At 38.3% G+C, this 16,297-nt stretch overlaps 1 protein-coding gene across 1 annotated transcript in view; it reads left to right on the forward strand.

The window, feature by feature from the left end:
- The window catches only part of LOC124598405 (Down syndrome cell adhesion molecule-like protein Dscam2), a 701,156-nt gene that overhangs the window by 649,956 nt on the left and 34,903 nt on the right, over positions 1–16,297 (forward strand). The gene's annotated exons all lie outside the window — the stretch shown is intronic.

Here is a 16,297-nt window from a genome sequence, read left to right on the forward strand (position 1 = left end):
GACTGGCTCTCCCAAGGCTGTCAGTAGTTCTAATGGAATGTTGTCTACTCCCGGAGCTTTGTTGCGACTCAGGTCTTTCAGTGCTCTGTCAAACTCTTCACGCAGTATCATATCTCGCATTTCATCTTCATCTACATCCTCTTACATTTCCATAATATTGTTCTCAAGAACATCGCCCCTGTATAGACCCTCTATATACTCCTTCCACCTTCTTTGCTTAGAACTGGGTTTCCATCTGAGCTCTTAATATTCATACAAGTGGCTCTCTTTTCTCCAAAGGTCTCTTTAATTTTCCTGTAGGCAGTATCTATCTTACCCCTAGTGATAAATGCCTCTACATCCTTACATTTGTCCTCTAGCCATCCCTGCTTAGCCATTTTGCACTTTCTGCCGATCTCATTTTTGAGACGTTTGTATTCCTTTTTGCCTGCTTCATTTACTGCATTTCTATATTTTCTCCTTTCATCAATTAAATTCAATATTTCTTCTGTTACCCAAGGATTTCTACTAGCCCTCGTCTTTTTACCTACTTGATCCTCTGCTGCCTTCACCATTTCATCCCTCAAAGCTACCCATTCTTCTTCTACTGTATTTCTTTCCCCCATTCTTGCCAATTGTTCCCTTATGCTCTCCCTGAAACTCTGTACAACCTCTGGTTTAGTCAGTTTATCCAGGTCCCATCTCCTTAAAGTCCCACCTTTTTGCAGTTTCTTCAGTTTTAATCTACAGTTCATAACCAATAGATTGTGGTCAGAGTCCACATCTGCCCCTGGAAATGTCTTACAATTTAAAACCTGGTTCCTAAATCTCTGTCTTACCTTTATATAATCTATCTGAAGCCTGTCAGTATCTCCAGGCTTCTTCCATGTATACAATCTTCTTTTATGTTTCTTGAGCCAAGTGTTAGCTATGATTAGGTTGTGCTCTGTGCAAAATTCTACCAGGCGGCTTCCTCTTTCATTTCTTACCCCCAATCCATATTCACCTACTATGTTTCCTTCTCTCCCTTTTCTCACTGACGAATTCCAGTCACCCATGACTATTAAATTTTCATCTCCCGTCACTATCCGAATAATTTCTTTTATTTCGTCATACATTTCTTCAATTTCTTCATCATCTGCAGAGCTAGTTGGCATATAAACTTGTACTACTGTGGTAGGCGTGGGCTTCGTGTCTATCTTGGCCACAATAATGTGTTCCCTATGCTGTTTGTAGTAGCTTACCCACATTCCTATTTTCCTATTCATTATTAAACCTACTCCTGCATTACCCCTATTGAATTTTGTGTTTATAACCCTGTAGTCACCTGACCAGAAGTCTTGTTCCTCCTGCCACCGAACTTCACTAATTCCCACTATATCTAACTTTAACCTAGACATTTCCCTTTTTAAATTTTCTAACCTACCTGCCGATTAAGGGATCTGACATTCCACGCTCTGATCCGTAGAACTCCAGTTTTCTTTCTCCTGATAACAACAAACTCTTGAGTAGTCCCTGCCCGGAGATCCGAATGGGGGACAGTAGTACAAGTTTATATGCCAACTAGCTCTGCAGATGATGAAGAAATTGAAGACATGTATGACGAAATAAAAGAAATTATTCAGATAGTGAAGGGAGACGAAAATTTAATAGTAATGGGTGACTGGAATTCGTCAGTGAGAAAAGGGAGAGAAGGAAACATAGTAGGTGAATATGGATTGAGGGTAAGAAATGAAAGAGGAAGCCGCCTGGTAGAATTTTGCACAGAGCACAACCTAATCATAGCTAACACTTGGTTCAAGAATCATAAAAGAAGATTGTATACATGGAAGAAGCCTCCGGAACGTTTTACCCAAGAGGATGCCATCATCATTTAACCATATAGTAAAGCAGCATGCCCTTGGGAAAAATTATGGCCCTAGTTTCCCCTTGCTTTCAGCCGTTCGCAGTACCAGTACAGCAAGGCCGTTTTGCTTGGTGTTACAAGATACCACATGCAATTACAGATATTCGCACCTACATTGTAATATTACAACATTAGTAACACAAACAAAAAGGAAACCACAAAAAGAAGCAGTCATAAACATTTTCAGAATACTCCATTTATGTCACCAAGTATTTGAAATGCCTACTGTCTAATGCAATACACTTTTATATCTAAAAACAAAGAAGATGTGACTTACCAAATGAAAGCACTGGCAGGTTGATAGACACACAAACAAACACAGACATACACACATAATTCTAGCTTCCGCAACCAACGGTTGCTTCATTAGGAAAGAGGGAAGGAGAGGGAAAGACGAAAGGATGTGGGTTTTAAGGGAGAGGGTAAGTAGTCTTTCCAATCCCGGGAATGGAAAGATTTACCTTAGGGGGCTAAAGGCCCGTCCACACGCAACGATCTGTCTGCGCAAATGTCTGCGCACATCACATCTGCGCAGACAGATCATTGCGTGTGGACAGAAGATTTGCACCAACCTGAGGTGTGTGCAAACCTGGAAGTTGGAGTTGGAGGTTTGAGCGAAACCTCTCAAATCTGTGGGTTCAAACCACATCTGCGCAGACAAGTTGGAGCGTGTGGACAGGAGATCGCCACAGATCTGGCGTGAAACAGCTGTTTGCTCAGTCTAGTGTTTGTATTTGTGCGCACAGGACATTAAAATGGCTGATACTCGTCAGTGTTCTTGAGAGTTTGTAAGTGAATTCATTGAAATATATAGAAACCACCTATGTTTGTGGAAGATTAAAAGTAAAGAATATAGTGACTGAGACAGAAAGACAGCACCATACAATGCTCTAATTGAAAAACTGCGGGCAGTTGACGCCTCGGCAAACAGAGAAACGGTAATTAAAAAAAAAAAAATTCGTTGCGAACTGGCGAAATTATTTGCGGATGGGTGTCGAAACTTATAATTATCTCTTAAAGCTTGTAACCTCTCATATTATGAGAAAAAATACTTGTATGAGAAGGGCAATTTCCCCTCATGAACGGCTGGCGGTAACATTAAGATTCCTAGCAACAGGAAGGAGCTACAAGGATTTGGAATTTTCAACTGCAATATCGAAACAAGCGTTGAGTAAAATAATACCCAACACATGTGAAGCTATTTACGCTGTCCTGAAGGATGAGTTCATGAAGGCAAGTCAAGTAAATTAAGTCTGTCAGCGAACTGTTTGCCGAAAAGAGTTATCCAAAGTTCAGAAATCTAGAAGATCTGGTGCAAGAGTAGATCAAGTATACCAGCCTACGTTATGGTATTTTGATCTACTTGGCTTTCTTAGTGATCAAGAAACGCCAAGACCAAGCAGGAGTACAATTGAAGATGAAATTGGAGTGTCAATGTGCCAGGAAATGGAACACGAGGTAATGTAAAACAAAACAGGTTCGCCCTGCAACTCTCGCAGTAAATGTACGTGAGAAAACTGCTTTCGCTTTAGCAGCCACTGTCTGCACCATTTTGACCGCTTTCTCTGTTTCCTGCGGTTGGTCTGAATGTTTTTTGCAACACAAGTTGCGAACACAGACCACAACAGAACTTCCTCCATTTCTATATTTCAAAATAACTGAATTAAATTTTTGACGTTTATGGAGAGCGTAGTCGCTTGCCACTGATATTTCTTTTCTACACCGACAGATGGCGGGCGAGTAGTGTATTGGGGTTTGTGTCGTGTGAACACACCACATTTGCAGCGATCTTTTGCATGTACAGACATCTGCGCCGATGTCTGAGGAGACAGATCGTTGCGTGTGGACCGGGCTTAAAGGACAGGTATACACTCGCATACACACACATATCCATCCGCACATACACAGACACAAGCAAACAATTGTAAAGGCAAAGAGTTTGGGCAGAGATGTCAGTCAAGGCGGAAGTACATACCGTATTTACTCGAATCTAAGCCGCACTCGAATCTAAGCCGCACTTGAAAAATGAGACTCAAAATAAAGGAAAAAAAAATTTCCCGAAACTAAGCCGCACCTGAAATTTGAGACTCGAAATTCAAGGGGAGAGAAAAGTTTTAGGCCGCACCTCCAAATCGAAACAAAGTTGGTCCATTGTAATATGAGACACAATTTAGGTCGAATGAATGACGATACAGCTACAGTAGTTTGGTTCGAGTCATAAGCTTAGCAGTTAAGCTTTACCAGGTAGCCATTGCTATGCGTCAGGTGCTCCGTCAGTATTTATACGGGTACCCTTCCTTTTTCACATGCTTCGTCTGGTTTGAATCAATTGCTTATTTTGCTTTGATCTGATAAGTGCCGTTTTCTTTGTTATAGGTGTTTATGCCACTGTAAGCTGAAAATGCATTACTGTACTGTGTCATGCACTGTTTGTCGCATTCTGATAGTGCGTGTTTACGGCCTGTCGCCGCTCGCGGCATGGCTTGCTTTTGTGCGCGCTACCACCGCTTTAAAAAAAAAAAAAAAAAAGAGAGAGAGAGAGAGAGAGAGAGAGAGAGAGAGAGAGAGAGAGAGAGAGAGAGAGAGAGAGAGGAATCGTCTCATTAGCGAAACAATGGCAAGAGACTGCTATTTGTTCTATTTGTTGCTGCTGCTTCCTTTGATAATGATCAACAAGAACCAAATAATAGACTGCGGGTGATTGATGTTCTGAACGAAAGTTTAACGACAATTTTTCTCCGTTTGAAAATCTTTCCAGACGCCTCTTTAGTACATTACATTCTGCACAGAGATTAGTCATCGTAGATTTAAAAATCTAGTCAATTGCCATGCTTCATTTCTGACTGTATCTCTATTAGGCGTAAGAATAATACCAATATAAACATGACATGATATATATATTCTTCCGCGTTTGCTGTTGTCTCGCTCTAGTTTCGTAGTTTATTAGGCAGACAGGATTTAAATGAGATAGCAGCAAACACGAAACAATACATGGCAAAATGTTCATATTCGTATTATTCTTATGGTGAAGAGAATACTGCATGTGATTCACAATTCATAAAAGTTCCTATTAGCAACCATCCCTTCTCACAGTTAGGAAAAAATTCAAAACGTAGAGTTGGCCACATTGACAAACATCCCAAACAGTCTTGCCAGTCGGATTTTCGTAGTACATTGAAATGCTGCTACATTCGAAGATGAACAATACGGAATTTGTATTTCCTTCATTGGATAATTTATGGAAATGCAGTGGTCGAAACTCGAGGCGGAGAAAAAGGCTCGTCTTCCACCTTTTTTAAAAATTTATTTATTGACGCAGAGGTTTTGGCGTCAGTATTTATCTTTGTCCCTACAAAGCATGCCTGTGTAGCGCTACATATATTCGAGGGCCAAAGTTAGTTGTGGCGGCACCTACCAACATTTTTCATAACTTCCGCTTGCTTTGCACTCGATTCTAAGCCGCAGGCAGTTTTTTGGATTACAAAAACAGGAAAAAAAGTGCGGCTTAGATTCGAGTAAATACGGTAGGCAAAGATGTTGTTGAATGACAGGTGAGGTATGAGCGGCGGCAACTTGAAATTACCGGAGGTTGAGGCCTGGCGGGTAACGAGAAGAGAGGATATACTGAAGGGCAAGTTCCCATCTCCGGAGTTCTGACAGGTTGGTGTTAGTGGGAAGTATCCAGATAACCCTGACGGTGTAACACTGTGCCAAGATGTGCTGGCCGTGCACCAAGGCATGTTTAGCCACAGGGTGATCCTCATTACCAACAAACACTGTCTGCCTGTGTCCATTCATGCGAATGGACAGTTTGTTGCTGGTCATTCCCACATAGAAAGCTTCACAGTGTAGGCAGGTCAGTTGGTAAATCACGTGGGTGCTTTCACACGTGGCTCTGCCTTTGATCGTGTACACCTTCCGGGTTACAGGACTGGAGTAGATGGGGGTGGGAGGGTGCATGGGACAGGTTTTACACCAGGGGCGGTTACAAGAGTAGGTGCCAGAGGGTAGGGAAGGTGGTTTGGGGATTTCATAGGGATGAACTAAGAGGTTACGAAGGTTAGGTGGATGGCGGAAGGACACTCTTGGTGGAGTGTTTATCAACCTGCCAGTTCTTTCGTTTGGTAAGTCACATCTTCTTTGTTTTTAGATATATTTTTCCCATGTGGAATGTTTCCCTCTATTATATTCATAGCAATACACTTTTACAGTGATTGGTGCAAGGACTTCTGCACATACAGAAAATTCTTTCAATAATGTTTCACATGCTACATCAAAGTGATGTTTAAATTCCTTTTGGATTATCAGAATTAGGTTATAGACTTGATTTTTTGTATTACACCAGAGAAAAAATTCTAGGGGCATCAAATGAGGTGCATCCGCAGGCTGACTGATGACACCTACAAACCCTATCCAGTGACCAGAAAAGACCGCTTTCCTAGCCAAAAGCCAATTTTTAGCTGTGCACCTATCACACTGATACCACGTACCTGTACATATTTCGAGTGGTACTTCCTCCTGGAGCCAGTACCAATTTAATAAGAAATTGTGTACATATGTTGTTGTTAGACTGGTTTGATGCAACTCTCTGTGCTACCCTATCCTGTGCAAGCTTCTTCATATTGATGTACCTACTGCAACCTACATCCTTCTGAATCTGCTTAGTGTATTCATCTCTTGGTCTCCCTCAATGATTTTTACCCTCCATACTGCCCTCCAATACTAAATTGGTAATCCCTTGATGCCTCAGAGCGTGTCCTACCAACCGATCCCTTCTTGTAGTCAAGTTGTGCCACAAATTCCACTTCTCGCCAATTCTGTTCAGTACCTCCTCATTAGTTAAATGTTCTATCCATCTAATCTTCAGCATTCTTTGGTAGCACCACATTTCAAAAGCCTCTATTCTGTTCTTGTCTAAACTACTTATCGTCCATGTTTCACTTCCATACATGGATGGCTACACTCCATAAAAATACTTTCAGAAAATACTTCCTGACACTTAAATCTATACTTGATGTTAACAAATTTATCTTCTTCAGAAACGCTTTCCTTGTCATTGCCAGTCTACATTTTATACCTTCTCTACTTCGACCATCACCAGTTATTTTGCTCCCCAAATAGCAAAATTACTACTTTAAGTGGCTCATTTCCTAATCTAATTCCCTCAGTATCACCTGATTTAATTTGACTAAATTCCATTATCCTTGCTTTGTTTTTGTAGATGTTCATCTTATATCCTCCTTTCAAGGCACTGTCCATTCCATTCAACTGTTCTTCCAGGTCCTTTGCTGTCTCTGACAGAATTACAATGACATCGACAAACCTCGAAGTTTTAATTTCTTCTCCATGGATTTTAATTCCTACCCCAAATTTTGCTTTTGTTTCCTTTACTGCTTGCTCAGTATACAAAGTGAATGACACTGGAGATAGGCTACAACCCTGTCTCACTCCCTTCTCAATCATTGCTTCCCTTTCGTGCCCCTCAACTCTTATAACTGCCACCTGGTTCTACATCTACATCTACATTTATACTCTGCAAGCCACCCAACGGTGCATGGCGGAGGGGACTTTACGTGCCACTGTTATTATCTCCCTTTTCTGTCCCAGTCACATATGGTTCACAGGAAGAACGACTGCCGGAAAGCCTCCGTGTGTCGAATCTCTCTAATTTTACATTCATGATCTCCTCGGGAGGTATAAGTAGGGGGAAGCAATATATTCGATACCTCATCCAGAAACTCACCCTCTCAAAACCTGGACAGCAAGCTACACCGCAATTCAGAGCGCCTCTCTTTCAGAGTCTGCCACTTGAGTTTGCTAAACATCTCCGTAACGCTATCACGCTTACCAAATAACCCTGTGACGAAATGTGCCACTCTTCTTTGGATCTTCTCTATCTCCTCTGTCGACCCGATCTGGTACGGATCCCACACTGATGAGCAATACTCAAGTATAGGTCAAACGAGTGTTTTGTAAGCCACCTCCTTTGTTGATGGCCTACATTTTCTAAGGACTCTCCCAATGAATCTCAAACTGGTACCCGCCTTACCAGCAATAAATTTTATATGATCATTCTACTCCCAGATATTTAACAGAAGTAACTGCTACCAGTGTTTGTTCCGCTATCATATAATCATACAATAAAGGATCCTTCCTTCTATGTATTCGCAATACATTACATTTGTCTACGTTAAGGGTCAGTTGCCACTCCCTGCACCAAGTGCCTATCCACTGCAGATCTTCCTGCATTTCGCTACAATTTTCTAATGCTGCAACTTCTCTGTATACTACAGTATCATCCGCAAAAAGCCGCATGGAACTTCCGACACTATCTACTAGGTCATTTATATATATTGTGAAAAGCAATGGTCCCGTAACACTCCCCTGTGGCACGCCAGAAGTTACTTTCTGCATATATTGTAAATAGCCTTTCATTCCCTGTATTTGACCCCTACCTCCTTCAGAATTTGAAAGAGAGTATTCCATTCATAATTGTCAAAAGCTTTCTCTAAGTCTACAAATGCTAGAAATGTAGGTCTGCCTTTCCTTAATCTATTTTGTAAGATAAGTTGGCATAACTGCGCTGACGCGGACTCTTCGAGTATTTGCTGCACTATATAATTATAAAAAGCGTTCTTATTAAGCTATTTTTAAACGTGTACAGGTGTTATAAATATAATATAAGTGTTGTTGAATTAGTGGAAGTGTTAGTGAAGTATAAAATAAGATTAAACAGGGTAAGAAGCGTATTTTTCTTCTCCCACCTGTAGCACGTATCCTAGGCCTAATTTCATGAGCGCGAATCGTAAGTAAGCAGTGAATTAAACTTATAGATAAACGTTTCCAGTTGGTATAAATATAATATAAGTGTTGTTACATTAGTGGAAGTGTTAGTGAAGTGTTAAAGAAGATTAAACGGGGTAAGAAGTTTATTTTCCTTCTCGCGCCTATAGCACGGATTTTAGGCTTAATTTCACGCGCGCGTATCGTAAGTAAACAGTGAGTTATATGTAACCACCAGTTTTTTTATTCAGTACTCTTTCAATTTATTTATATCTGCCTGAATAGTTCCTAGGGTCCTTTATTTACGCTTTAGTCACTACATAAATCAGCTTATACGATTTCTGTTTTTACCATGAGTGAGAAGTGTGACATGCCGTAGGATCGTTAGTTCCGGGGTATGGTGTGATGGGTGCTGTAGTTTCTTTCATTGGGGCGAATGTAGTGGCGTGGGAAATGGGGACATAAATGAGGCTCACCAGTGGTATTGTAGGATCTGTAGTAGAGATAGGAAAATACTGGAACAGGAAGGGAAAATTGCAGCTCTTCAAGCTGACCTAGACAAGGCAAGGGAGGATCTGGACAGGTTAAAGAGGGAGAAGGGTGAACAGAGGTGGGAAGTGGCAACAGGTAATAGGGAGAACAGGCAAAGGAGAGCATCAGACAGCTTTGTCATAAATCTTGAAAATAGATTTGACCTGTTGCGTCAGTCAGAATCGGATGAGCCTCATGTAGCTGAAGCTGTAGAAAGGGCACAACAAGCTTTCAAGGACTTGAAAAAGGTAGAGAAATTTGTAAAGAGAAAGAAAGTTCTGTTGTTAGGTAGTTCCCATGGTAGAGGTGTTGGCCAACTACTGCAGGAAAATCTAGGTCCAGAGTACCAGGTCACAAACTTTTTCAAGCCTACTGCAAATCTGGGTCAGGTAACAGAGGATGTAGGTGCTTTATGCAAGGATTTCACAAAGGAGGATGCTGTGGTTATAGTGGGTGGTCCGGGAAATAGCATTGGCACAGACTCTGAATATTCCATAGAGAGTGACCTGGTGAAGATAGCATCAGCAACGAAGCATACGAGTGTGGGATTTGTGTCTGTGTTGAGACGCCATGATCGGCCTCATTTGAACTCTTCCGTAGGGAGGGTGAACTTGGAGTTGGAGTGGCTGCTTAGGACGGATATAGGGTCCCATATTGGTTTGATTCCTGTGGATGCTATCGATAGGTGGGACTACACTAGGCATGGCCTTCACCTCAATAGGAAAGGGAAGGGAAAACTGTCTGGGTTGATTGCAGAAAACTTAAGGGGGGACACTGGCGCAAGTGGTAAAATACCAGTGGTCACAGGTGTTAGAGGGATGCCTTTTTTAGGATAGGGAAGGGGGAAAGAAAACGAGTTTTAAGAGAGATTGGCAGACACACTCAGTTTGAGAAAACAGATGAACAGGAGTCGGGTCATTCCACATCAAATCACCCAATAAAAAATAAATTTTACACCCACCTCCTTAGATTTTCATGAAATTTGGCTCAAATGGTTCTAATACCATCCTGACAACACCTGCAAATTTTTTTTGCTGTATCTCTTATAGTTTTTTTTTTTTTATAAAAAGTTTTTTAGTTTTTATGTTTTGTGTTTTCCGAACCTTCCGAAATGGTAAATTTAATTTGTATTCAAAACTTTAAAATTGCTTATCTTAAAACTCTTCTAGATAACATCATAAATTTTTGCAGCAAGTTTATTTATTATACATATTTGAAGATAAAAATGATACTATTAAAATATATTAATATTTTCTATGAAAAAAATATATATATGTATTTTTTTCTTTTCTTTTTTTTTAACGGATGTTTTGTTTTATAAGAATTGCAATATCTAGAGTCTCAGACGTGATAGAATGCTCAAATTTGTTTTAATTTACTCTTAAACATATAGGCTACTTGATAAAACAAAAATAATGATGGCTTTTTAACATGTTTATTAATTATAGTAGATTACATTAGAATTACGTACAAAGATAGTGTACTTACGACACATATGTATAACCCAACTGATTGCTTGAAACATTGAATTTTTTGAGTAATTTTGTCTTTTTAATAAACATTAATGCTGATTCAACTTGTTTTTCCACTTCATCAAGAGCTTTCAGTTCTTTTGATATAGTCTTTATTGAAGTAATACATTCTTCCAGTGCCAGTTGATTGAGGTGCATCTACTACACAGACTATGTGCTCCAAAGGCACTATGCAAGAATCTTCTCTTTCAGGCCAATAAAATGATGCAGCTGGTCCTGAAGGATGTAGAAATAGAATTTCTGCATCTTCTTCATCATTGAATATTGTTTTTACCAGTCCAAAGTACCAGTTACCATCATAATTTACAGCCACATAGCTATTTATGGATGGTTCAACACGAACCCAATCAGAAGATGAATGGAAAGAAAAGAGTAAGGAGGGTTTTACACTATCTGTAGTCCTAATTTCAAGGTTGTTTGTTGGAAGTGGTTTGAAGTTATGAAAACTTGTTGTTCCAGGAATGGTTCGGGTTGCTGAAAAACAGTTTTCTAGTTTCAACCATAGCAAATCAGCTTCTTTTTTGTCAATAAAGTGAAAATGAACACACATCGATTACTGTCATTATTTGTTCTTTGTCTGAAAGCTGTAGACTAGCTTTCCTTAAAATTCTTTTAATAGTTCCTCCTAGGCCATCACAAATTGACTTCCCATGACTTGTTGCAAAAAAAGAGTGTTGGGCCTTCAAATTAAAGTCTCTCAAGTGTTCAGTCAAATTTTTAAAACTGTTTCTATTTTTGTACTGCCCAGCACAACCATCTGTAAAGTAGTGAACTGAGTCAATGTGAGTATGATGTGATGACAGCCACTTTGTAATTTCTCTTTGTACTAAGTTAACAAAACCAGTATCACGTTCTTGGTCATCACTAATTAAACATTGGTTGGAAACAAAAACATTGTTATCCTCATTTCTTAGAAAAACTCCAACTGGGTGTAGAGTACAACCACCTCTATTCCAGTGGTAACTTTGGATCTCATTTTGTATAACGAAGGAATAATTTTCACTGAAACCCATGACAATAATTGCTGTTTTGGGTGATGGGTCTTCTTTCAATCTTTTAAAGGCTGCTGATTGGGATTTTGCTATAAACGAGTGCGGGGTGAGCTTTTCCAATGACCTAACCAATAAAGAAATGTAGTCTTCAACACTGATACGACTGTTTGATCATTTCTGCCCTGTCTGTGTTAACCCACTGACTGATTACAATTTCTTCTTCTAAATCATAATCTTCACTTAGTTTTTCAGATAAGTACTCAGTTAGTGCAGTATTTGCAGTACAGCTGTCGCAATGACGTAGCATGCAGTTTTGGTTTTCCGTGTTGCACACAAGCATCTTAATTAGGTCTTTATAAGATTCTTCAATTTTCACAGCATCCAGTAATAGTTTAACATTCTGGTAGATACTGCATACACATACAGTGTGTGTGCCTGCAGCACCAGCAAGGATACACCATTTAGGTCTCAAGAAACAAAATTTTGAAAATCCTACTTCTACCTCGGGATTCTCCCATTAGAAAGAATAATAGAGTTCTCTCAAGTTACACAAAATGAGTCTTTTTTGCATGTACACATTTTTTTGAACACTTACTTTGTCTTTTGTTCCAGGTAGCACTCTGGAACTTTCATCCTTTTCATAAAAATCTGTTACAAGTCTTACTGTATTTTCAGAAAGAGTTTTACCTTTTTTTGGACCAGGAGTTTCCAAAATACCCTTTTCGGATTTTAGCTTTCTAGCTTGTCACACCATGTACTCACTTACATTAAATTCTTTCATCACTTTATTTTGACTCCAAGAATCTGGAGCCAAGGTCAGAATCTGGATTTTTCTAGACCTCCCAACAGATGGAAATCTTCTTTTTCATAAAAATCCTTTGCTTTCTCAACCACACTTGTATCTTCTTCGTCATCATCAGAACTTGATGCATCATATTTTAATGCTTTCGAAACCGCCTTTTTTGCAGTCTTTTGAATACTGCTAACTTTCCTTTTAAAATAAGACCCTTTACTTTGTTCTGAAAAGCCATGAAGCTCTATCAGTGTTAAACCTAAATTATCAAGAGCAATGTTTGTTTGTACGAGGGATTCATTTCTGGATTCCTGTGATTCTAATTCAACCATGACTTCATCATCTGTTTCACTTTCATTGACTTCAACTCTTTATTTTTCCCCACAACAGTTACGGCATGTTGAGCAAAACTTTTGTCCAGGTTTTATGCTAATATTTTTTGTCAGTAATTGTTTAGAAAGATCCAAGCCTACACTTCTCAATGATTTTTTGATGGGCTTTTTGTGTTTTTTTAGTGGGTCTACACATGTTGTTTGATACTTTTCAAAAACGTTTAAAAAGTAGTAGCTGTGGTATGAACATATATTCTTAAATTCACACAGATTAATTCCAGATCGTAAGTGGATCAAATCTTTTTCTTCGTCGCTCAATTCAGATACCGGCTGTAACTGTTTTGAAGGTGTGTAGGTTGTTGGAAACAGTCAGATTTTTTAAATAACCCTACGCTACAGGTTTGAATATCTGACATACTGATTTCACTTTTGGTCTGATTACTGTTCTGGTTACTTTTATAGGATATTGGAAAAGAATCTCTGTAAACTAAGTAACAGTACTTACTGAAAGTTCGAATAAACTTAATAAAATACTATCCAAGCACTATTTAACACTGTAATAATTTTTTACTTCAAAACACAGGAGTAACAAAACAAAATCCAAGCGTACATTGTTACTCGAAGAAGACAAAAACTTATTTTTGGTGTCTAAGTCACTTGGTACTTTTTATTTTTAAATTATAATTAATATTATTTTAAAAATTAGATAACTATTAAACAGGTTAAAAAGCCAACATAATTTTTCTTTTATCTAATAGCCTATACAATTAAGAGTATATTAAAACAAATTTGAGCTTTCTATCAGGTCTGAGACTCTAGATATTGCAGTTTTTGTAAAACTAAACATCCGTTAGCTAAAAAAAAAACTTGTAAATTTTTATTCATTTGGAAGGTTTTAATATATCTTTATGGTAATTTTTTTAACATTTAGATATAATACACAAACTTATTCCAAAATTTCATACTGATATCTTGAGTATTCTTTAATATACAAATTTTTTTAGTTGTGAGGACACGTTTAAGTTACGATTTCCGACTGCTGAAACAACGACAAATCTAAAAACTTTAAAAATTTTTTTAAAAAAAACTATAAGAGATAGAGCAAAAAAATTTAAGTGCTTTCAGGATGATAAAAGAAGTAATTGTACCAAGTTTCATCAAAATCTGACATGGTTGGTGTCAAGGCCTGGGTGACTTGACATGGAATGACCCAGTCAGATTTTATCATACAGCCTCCATTTAAACAGTGTTTAACAGAAAGTAATCAGAAACTGCCAGTTCATCTTCGCCAAAGCAGTTACAATCCCATTAGTATGCAGTATCAGTTATCTTTATTACACCAGAACATTCCGGGAATTAGAAATAAAGTTGATGAACTACTCATTTGTATCGATGAAATGAATTCATCTAACCAAATTGACATAATCTGCCTCTCTGAACATCAAGTGACCACTGATATAGATATGTTAGACATTTCAGGATTTAAGCTAGCTTCCTACTTCTGCAGAGTAGATATGGATGGAGGAGGAGTTGCCACATTTATCAAAAACTGCCATAAATTCAAGAACATTGACATTAATAAATTCTGTTTAGAGCAGCATCTAGAAGCATGTGCAACAGAAGTAGAGTTCCATAACAGATCCTATATAATAATAACTATTTACCGAGCACCTGCAGGAAATTATAATCTATTCTTAGATCATCTAGAAGCTCTTTTGGGTTATTTAACAGGAAGAAACAAAGAAATTCTGATTCCTGGTGACTTTAATACAGATTTTCTAATGCAATCTTCCAGTAAACATTCACTGCAGTAAGCAATGTTGTCTTTCAATCTAACTCACACTGTAAACTTTCCAACTAGGATCACTAAATCCTCAAGGACAGCCATTGATAACATTTTTATAGACAAATCAAAGGAACAAAATCATATCATAAAACCTGTTATAAATGGACTATCAGATCGTGACATGCAGCTCCTTGTTTTAGATGTAAATTCTAAGCAGATTATCAAGACTGCTAAATCTGAGTACAGGAGAGTAGTCAATCAACCAAAAATTGAGTGTTTTAGAAAACTGCTCAAAGATACGAACTGGAAAGATGTTTACAGTGCTCATGACATGAATGAAAAATAACACATTCATGAACAATGTCAGTACCATGTTTGAAAACTGTTTTCCTCTAAAAGTTACTCAAATTAAACAGAAGTCTATAATAAAACCATGGATTAGCTAAATACAAGGAATACTGTAAAACATTAAAAAAAGTAATTCAGACGTCTAAACAAATGCACTACGAGAAGATGTCAGGGAACAAAATAAAAACAATATGGGATATAGTGAAAGAGCAGACTGGTAGAACCAGAAAGGAACAGGAGCAGATAGCACTAAGGGTAGATGACACATTAGTAACTGATGGGCATAGTGTGGCAAATCTATTTAACAAGTACTTTATATCCGTTACTGATAGAATGGGACTTTCAGGATCAGTAAATAATGCCCTTGAATATCTGAAACTAGCCTTCACTAATAACTTCAAGTACATGAATATATCACTCACTTCACCAAAAGAAATAACGTCCATAATAAAATCTTTAAAAACAAAGCATTCTAGTGGGTACGATGAAATATCAACAAACTTAATTAAGGCATGTTCTAGTGAGTTTAGTACAATTCTAAGTTACTTGTGTAACCAGTCAATTATAACTGGGACATTTCCTGACTGGCTAAAATGTGCAGATGTTAAGCCTCTATTCAGGAAAGGGGATAAGGAGATACCATCAAACTACAGACCGATTTCACTTTTGCCAGCATTCTCAAAAATTTTAGAAAAAGTAATGTACAGGCAGCTGCTCAACCATCTGACCACAAAGAACTTATTATCAAGAACACAGTTTGGATTTCTGAAGGGTTCTGATATTGAGAAGGCTATTTACACCTACAGTGAAAATGTACTTAATTCATTAAATAACAAATTACAAGCAGCAGGTATTTTCTGTGATTTGTCAAAGGCATTTGATTGTGTGAACAACAACATCCTTTTAAGTAAATTAGAATTCTATGGTGTCACGGGCAGTGCTGCAAAATGGTTCAAGTCATACCTCACTAAAAGGAAACAAAGGGTGTCAGTGCAAGGGACTAGTGAATTAAGTCATCAGTCATCATCAGAATGGGAAGAAATTACATGTGGTGTCCCGCAGGGATCCATCTTAGGGCCATTGCTTTTTCTTGTGTACATTAATGATCTCTCATCAGTTACACTGCCAGAAGCAGAGTTCGTTTTGTCTGCAGATGACACAAGTATTGCAATAAATAGTATGTCAAGTGCAGTTCTAGAAAGATCTGCTAATGATATCTTCATGTATATTAATAAATGGTTTAAAGCCAACTCACTGACATTAAACTTCGAAAAGACTCACTATATGCAATTCAGAACCTGTAAGAGGTTTCCAC

This window comes from Schistocerca americana, chromosome 1 (genome assembly GCF_021461395.2).
Source record: "Schistocerca americana isolate TAMUIC-IGC-003095 chromosome 1, iqSchAmer2.1, whole genome shotgun sequence".
Lineage (NCBI taxonomy): Eukaryota > Metazoa > Arthropoda > Insecta > Orthoptera > Acrididae > Schistocerca > Schistocerca americana.